Below are 7,985 nucleotides of genomic sequence, written 5' to 3'. Positions count from 1 at the left end.
ATCTCTGGCACATAATAGGTGCACAGTGCATTTTCCTGGATAGAAATACTAAATCCAAAGGTAGTGACTGGCCCTTTTCCTGAGGGTGTTCTATCAGGTGCTGGCCAATTCTCTGTTGGAAAGCTTTAGGAATTCTAGCACAGATGAGGCTGAACTTCATGGTTTTATGAGAATGAAACAAATAACTGGACAGAAATAGGCTTCTGGGACCAGTACACCTTAAGAAGTTTGCGAGTGCATAAAAAGGCAGTGAGTATGGTGGCATGGGGTATCAGAAGACCTGCCAAATATTAGATGTGCAACCCTAGAAAACAACATCCCTCCACCTTCATTCCCCTGATCAGAGAATTAGGAATAATAATCGTTGTCCTGCCCACCTCTCGTGTTTGTTTAGAGCAAGTGGGTTGATAGATGCCAACTTGTTTTGCAAACTGTAATCCATACATGATAGGTCATTACACTTGTCTTTAGTTTCAACATAAAGAATATAAAGAAAAATAAGACATTGACAATAAAGAAAAATATTGATCTTGAATATAAAGAAACATAAGACAATGGAATGTGCAATCCCCTGCACTGTTCCTGGTGCATAGTATATGCTCAGTATGTGTCCTTCCTTCCAACTCTGTACCCACATCATCCCCAGGACTGGATGGGCAGTAATTTGTCCTCAGTCTTGGAAAGGAGCTAGATCTGGAACCTAGCTTAATGATCATGGTTGAAGTTGAGATGAAGTTGTGTATCATGATTACTTTCCATATTTGTTTTTGCTGTAGGCAGCAGGAGGTGGAGGGAAGTAGATTCAGAGACTGAGGAAGTCTCAGTGCTTTGAGAAATTCCCTAGAAGCTATAGTCCAGCCATTTGGGACTTGCGTTGTTTGAGTAGATAATCACACCTGCTCTAGGCATGACTGGCCTAGTGGGAGTCAGGAAGGAAATTATTTCCCTCTGTTGATACTAGCGTACAATTGTTGATGGTAGCCAAGGGCTTTCAGTTTTAATATTTCCTCTTTGGTCCTCAGAAGAATCAGGTATGAATCTCTGCCGGAAGCAAAGCATTGGTCACTTCCGCCAGAGGTGAAGGTCTTGGCTCCCTGCAGCCTGTCAGTCAGGTGATTTCTGCGCATGTGTGACCATCTGTGTAGCCAGCTTTAATGCTTTTATGTTACTGCTTCAAAAGTTACAAAAGGATTTGTTGGGTCTGAGCAGGGACTCATCCAGACTCCTGAGGCCCTGTGGCTGTTCTGTAACCAAGGGATGAGTTGTCGGAGATGTTTTGCTGTCTATGTAAGTAGAAGGTGGAGCTGGCTCTTTTGTTTCCTTCCTCCTAATTCCACATGCTTCTACTTCCTGACCTCAGCACAGTGGACACACTTGTACTCTACCTTGGGCAGAGCCCTAGGTTGTCAGGAGTTCTCAGGTTCTCCCCCATTGGGCTACTGTGTGGTGGAGGGGGGCTGATGGCGAATGGATGGAGAGCCCCCTGAGTCCTGTATAGATTGCTGCCAAATATTTACTCCTGGTTCACAGGGCATGTGCTAGCTCTCTGCCCAGGTCTTTTTGTTTTTCTTTAACATCTTTATTGGAGTATAATTGCTTTACAATGGTGTGTTAGTTTCTGCTGTATAACAAAGTGAATCAGCTATCCATATACATATATCCCCATATCTCCTCCCGCTTACATCTCCCTCCCACCCTCCCTATCCCACGCCTCTAGGTGGTCACAAAGCAGGGAGCTAATCTCCCTGTGCTATGTGGCTGCCTCCCACTAGCTGTCTATTTTACATTTGGTAGTGTATATATGTCCATGCCACTCTCTCACTTCGTCCCAGCTGACCCTCCCCCCTCCCGGTGTCCTCAAGTCCATGCTCTCCGTCTGCGTCTTTATTCCTGTCCTGCCCGTAGGTACTTCAGAACCATTTTTGTTTTTTTTTCTTTAGAGTCTGTATATATGTGTTAGCATACGGTATTTGTTTTTCTTTTTCTGACTTACTTCACTCTGTATGACAGACTCCAGGACCATCCACATCACTACAAATAACTCAATTTCATTTCAGTTTAACTGAGTAATATTCCATTGTATATATGTGCCACATCTTCTTTATCCATTCATCTCTTGATGGACACTTAGGTTGCTTCCATGTCCTGGCAATTGTAAATAGAACTGCAGTGAACATTGTGTTACATGACTCTTTGAATTATGGTTTTCTCAGAGTATATGCCTAGTAGTGGGATTGCTGGGTCATATGGTAGTTCTATTTTTAGGTTTCTAAGGAATCTCCATGCTGCTCTCCATAGTGGCTGTATCAATTTACATTCCCACCAAAAGTGCAAGAGGGTTCCTTTTTCTCCATGCCCTCTCCAGCATTTATAGTTTGTAGATTTTTTGATGATGGCCATTCTGACAGGTGTGAGGTGATACCTCATTGTAGTTTTGATTTGCATTTCTCTAATGATCAGTGATGCTGAGCATCCTTTTGTGTGTTTGTTGGTAATCTGTATATCTTCTTTGGAGAAATGTCTATTTAGGTCTTCTGCCCATTTTTGGATTGGCTTGTTTGTTTCTTTGATATTGAGCTGCATGAGCTACTTGTAAATTTTGGAGATTAATCCTTTGTCAGTTTCTTCATTTGCAAATATTTTCTCCCATTCTGAGGGTTGTCTTTTCATCTTGTTTCCTTTGCTGTGCAAAAGGTTTTAAGTTTCATTAGGTCCCATTTGTTTATTTTTATTTCCATTTCTTTTGAAGGTGGGTCAAAAAGGATCTTGCTGTGATTTATGTCATAGAGTGTTCTGCCTATGTTTTCCTCTAAGAGTTTTATAGTGTCTGGTCTTACATTTAGATCTTTAATACATTTTGAGTTTATTTTTGTGTATGGCATTAGGGAGTGTTCTAATTTCATTCTTTTCCATGTAGCTGTCCAGTTTTCCCAGCACCGCTTATTGAAGAGGGTGTCTTTTCTCCATTGTATATTCTTGCCTCCTTTATCAAAAATAAGGTGACCATAGGTGAATGGGTTTATCTCTGGGCTTTCCATCCTGTTCCTTTGATCTCTATTTTTGTTTTTGTGCCAGTACCATAGTGTCTTGATTACTGTAGCTTTGTAGTATAGTCTGAAGTCCGGGAGCCTGATTCCTCCAGCTCTATTTTTCTTTCACAAGATTGCCTTGGCTATTCGGGGTCTTTTGTGTTTCCATACAAACTGTGAAATTTTTTGTTCTAGTTCTGTGAAAAATGCCAGTGGTAGTTTGATAGGGATTGCATTGAATCTGTAGACTGCTTTGGGTAGTACTGTCATTTTCACAATGTTGATTCTTCCAATCCAAGAACATGGTATATCTCTCCATCTGTTTGTATCATCTTTAATTTCTTCCATCAGTGTCTTATAGTTTTCTGCATACAGGTCTTTTGTCTCCTCAGGTAGGTTTATTCCTAGGTATTTTATTTTTTTTGTTGCAGTGGTAAATGGGAGTGTTTCCTTAATTTCCCTTTCAGATTTTTCATCATTAGTATATAGGAATGCTAGAGATTTCTGTGTATTAATTTTGTATCCTGCTACTTTACCAGATTCATTGATTAGCTCTAGTAGTTTTCTGGTAGCATCTTTAGGATTCTCTGTGTATAGTATCATGTCATCTGCAAACAGTGACAGTTTACTTCTTGTTTTCTGATTTGGATTCATTTTATTTCTTTTTCTTTTCTGATTGCTGTGGCTAAAACTTCCAAAACTATGTTGAATAATAGTGGTGAGAGTGGACAGCCTTGTCTTGTTACTGATCTTAGAGGAAATGGTTTCAGTTTTTCACTATTGAGAACGATGTTGGCTGTGGGTTTGTCGTATATGGCCTTTATTATGTTGAGGAAAGTTCCCTCTATGCCTACTTTCTGGAGGGGTTTTATCATAAATGGGTGTTGAATTTTGTCAACAGCTTTTTCTGCATCTATTGAGATGATCATATGGTTTTTATTCTTCAATTTGTTAATATGGTGTATCACATTGATTGATTTGCGTATATTGAAGAATCCTTGCATTCCTAGGATAACCCCCACTTGATCATGGTTTATGATCCTTTTAATGTGCTGTTGGATTCTATTTGCTAGTATTTTGTTGAGGATTTTTGCATCTATGTTCATCAGTGATATTGGCCTGTAGTTTTCTTTCTTTGTGATATCTTTATCTGGTTTTGGTATCAGGGTGATGGTGGCCTCATAGAAAGAGTTTGGGAGTGTTCCTCCCTCTGCTATATTTGGGGAGAGTTTGAGAAGGATAGGTGTTAGCTCTTCTCTAAATGTTTGATAGAATTTGCCTGTGAAGCCATCTGGTCCTGGGATTTTGTTTGTTGGAAGATTTTTAATCACAGTCTCAATTTCAGTGTTTGTGTTTGGTCTGTTTATATTTTCTGTTTCTTCCTTGTTCAGTGTTGGAAGTTTGTGCTTTTCTAAGAGTTTGTCCATTTTTCCAGGTTGTCCATTTTATTGGCATATAGTTGTTTGTAGTAGTCTCTTATAATCCTTTGCATTTCTGCAGTGTCAGTTGTTACTTCTCCTTTTTCATTTCTAATGCTGTTGATTTGAGTCTTCTTTTTTTCTTGATGAGTCTGGCTAATGGTTTATCAATTTTGTTTATCTTCTCAAAGAAGCAGCTTTTAGTTTTATTGATCTTTGCTATCATTTCCTTCATTTCTTTTTCATTTATTTCTGATCTGATCTTTATGATTTCTTTCCTTCTGCTAACTTTGGGGTTTTTTTGTTCTTTCTCTAATTGCTTTAGGTGTAAGGTTAGGTTGTTTTTTTGAGATGTTTGTTGTTTCTTGAGGTAGGATTGTATTGCTATAAACTTCCTTCTTAGAACTGCTTTACTGCATCCCATAGGTTTTGGGTCGTCGTGTTTTCATTGTCATTTGTTTCTAGGTACTTTCTGATTTCCTCTTTGATTTCTTCAGTGATCTCTTGGTTATTTAGTAGTGTATTGTTTAGCCTCCACGTGTTTGTATTTTTTACAGATTTTTTTCCTGTAATTGATATCTCATAGTGTTGTGGTTGGAAAAGGTACTTGATACGATTTCAATTTTCTTAAATTTACCAAGGCTTGATTGGTGATACAAGATAGGGTCTATCCTGGAGGATGTTGCCTGAGCACTTGAGAAGAAAGTGTATTCTGTTGTTTTTGGATGGAATGGTCCTATAAATATCAATTAAGTCCATCTTGTTTAATGCATCATTTAAAGCTTGTGTTTCCTTATTTATTTTCGTTTTGGATGATCTGTCCATTGGTGAAAGTGGGGTGTTAAAGTCCCCTACTATGATTGTGTTACTGTTGATTTCCCCTTGTATGGCTGTTAGCATTTGCCTTATGTATTGAGGTACTCCTGTATTGGGTACATAAATGTTTACAATTGTTATATCTTCATTTTGGATTGACCCCTTGATCATTATGTAGTGTCCTTCTTTGTCTCTTGTAATAGTCTTTATTTTAAAGTCTGTTTTGTCTGATATGAGAATTGCTACTCCAGCTTTCTTGTGATTTCCATTTGCATGGAATATCTTTTTCGGTCCCCTCACTTTCAGTCTGTATGTGTCCCTAGGACTGAAGTGGGTGTCTTGCAGACAGCATATATACTGGTCTTGTTTTTGTATCCATTCAGCCCCAGTCTATGTCTTTTGGTTGGAGCATTTAATCCATTTACATTTAAGGTAGTTATTGATATGTATGTTCCTATTACCATTTTCTTAATTGTTTTGGGTTTGTTATTGTAGGTCTTTCCCTTCTCTTGTGTTTCCTGCCTAAAGAAGTTCCTTTAGCATTTGTTGTAAAGCTGGTTTGGTGGTGCTGAATTCTGTTTGCTTTTGCTTGTCTGTAAAGGTTTTAATTTCTACATTGAATCTGAATGAGATCCTTGCTGGGTAGAGTAATCTTGATTGTAGGTTTTTCCCTTTCGTCACTTTTAATATGTCCTGCCACTCCTTTCTGGCTTTCAGAGTTTCTGCTGAAAGATCAGTTGTTAACCTTATGGGGATTCCCTTGTACGTTATTTGTTGTTTTTCCCTTGCTGCTTTTACTATTTTTTCTTTGTATTTAATTTTTGATAGTTTGATTAATATGTGTCTTGGCGTGTTTCTCCTTGGATTTATCCTGTATGGGACTCTCTGTGCTTCCTGGACTTGATTGACTGTTTCCTTTTCCATATTAGGGAGGTTTTCAACTATAATCTCTTCAAATATTTTCTCAGCCCCTTTCTTGTTTTGTTCTTCTTTTGGGACCTCTATAATTTGAATGTTGGTGCGTTTAATGTTTTCCCAGATGTCTCTGAGGCTGTCCTCAATTCTTTTCATTCTTTTTTCTTTATTCTGCCTTGCAGTAGTTATTTCCACTGTTTTATTTTCCAGGTCACTTATCGATTCTTCTGCCTCAGTTATTCTGCTATTGATTCCTTCTAGAGAATTTTTAATTTCATTTATTGTGGTGTTCTTCATTGTCTGTTTGCTCTTTACTTCTTTTAGGTCCTTGTTAAACGTTTCTTGTATTTTCTCCATTCTATTTCCAAGATTTTGGATCATCTTTATTATCATTACTCTGAATTCTTTTTCAGGTAGATTGCCTATTTCCTCTTCATTTATTTGGTCTGGTGGGTTTTTACCTTGCTCCTTCATCTGCCGTGTGTTTCTCCATCTTGTCATTTTGCTTAACTTACTATGTTTGGGGTCTCCTTTTCACAGGCTGCAGGTTTGTAGTTCCCGTTGTTTTTGGTGTCTGTCCCCAGTGGCTAAGGTTGGTTCAGTGGGTTGTGTAGGCTTCCTGGTGGAGGGGATTGGTGCCTGTGTTCTGGTGGATGATGCTGGATCTTCTCTTTCTGGTGGGCAGAACCGCGTTTGGTGGTGTGTTTTGGGGTGTCTGTGACCTTATTATGATTTTAGGCAGGCTCTCTGCTAATGGGTGGGGTTGTGTTCCTGTCTTGCTAGTTGTTTGGCATAGGGTGTCCAGCACTGTAGCTTGCTGGTCGTTGAGTGGAGCTGGTTCTTAGCGTTGAGATGGAGATCTCTGGGAGTGCTTTTGCCGTTTGACATTATGTGGAGCCGGGAGGTCTCTGGTGGACCAATGTCCTGAACTTGGCTCTACCACCTCAGAGACTCAGGGCTGACATCTGGCCAGAGCACCAAGACCCTGTCAACCACATGGCTCAGAAGAAAAGGGAGAGAAAAAGAAAGAAAAAAATAAAATTAAATAAAAAATTACTGAAACAAAAAATAAAAAAATATTAAAAATAAAAGAATTAAAAAGTAATAAAAAAAGAAAGAAAGAAAGAAGAGATCAACCAAACCAAAAAAACAAATCCATCAATGATGGCAAGCACTGAAAACTATACTAAAAAACAAGCAAACAAAAACGGACAGACAGAACCCTAGGACAAATGGTAAAAGCAACACTATACAGACAAAATCACACAAAGAAGCATATACATACACCCTCACAAAAAGAGAAAAAGGAAAAAACAAGGTATTTATATACATATAAAAAAAAAGGAAGAGAGCAACCAAATCAATAAACAAATCTACCAATGATAATAAATTCTAAATACTAAACTAAGATAAACATAAAACCAGAAAGAAATTAGATGCAGAAAGCAAACCCCAAGGCTACAGTTGCTCCCAAAGTCTACTGCCTCCGTTTTGGGATGCTTCGTTGTCTATTCAGGTATTGCACAGATGCGGGGAACGTCAAGTTGATTGTGGGGATTTAATCTGGTGCTCCTGAGGCTGCTGGGAGAGATCTCCCTTTCCCTTCTTTGTTCGCACAGCTCCTGGGGTTCAACTTTGGATTTGGACCCGCCTCTGCGTGAAGGTCACCTGAGGGCATCTGTTCCCTCAGGCAGGATGGGGTTAAAGGAGCAGCTGTTTCGGGGGCTCTGGCTCACTCACACCGGGGGGAGGGCGGGATACGGAATGTGGGGCAAGCCTGGGGTGGCAGAGGCCAGCGTGATGTTGC

At 39.3% G+C, this 7,985-nt stretch overlaps 1 protein-coding gene across 4 annotated transcripts in view; it reads left to right on the top strand.

Moving 5' to 3' along the window:
- Positions 1 to 7,985, top strand: part of LPP (LIM domain containing preferred translocation partner in lipoma) — a 682,060-nt gene that overhangs the window by 71,597 nt on the left and 602,478 nt on the right. The gene's annotated exons all lie outside the window — the stretch shown is intronic.

This window comes from Monodon monoceros, unplaced genomic scaffold (genome assembly GCF_005190385.1).
Source record: "Monodon monoceros isolate NGI ecotype Baffin Bay Population unplaced genomic scaffold, NGI_Narwhal_1 Super_Scaffold_11, whole genome shotgun sequence".
Lineage (NCBI taxonomy): Eukaryota > Metazoa > Chordata > Mammalia > Artiodactyla > Monodontidae > Monodon > Monodon monoceros.
The sequence above is the reverse complement of the archived record's forward strand: the minus strand, read 5'-3'. Positions and strand labels throughout refer to the sequence as shown.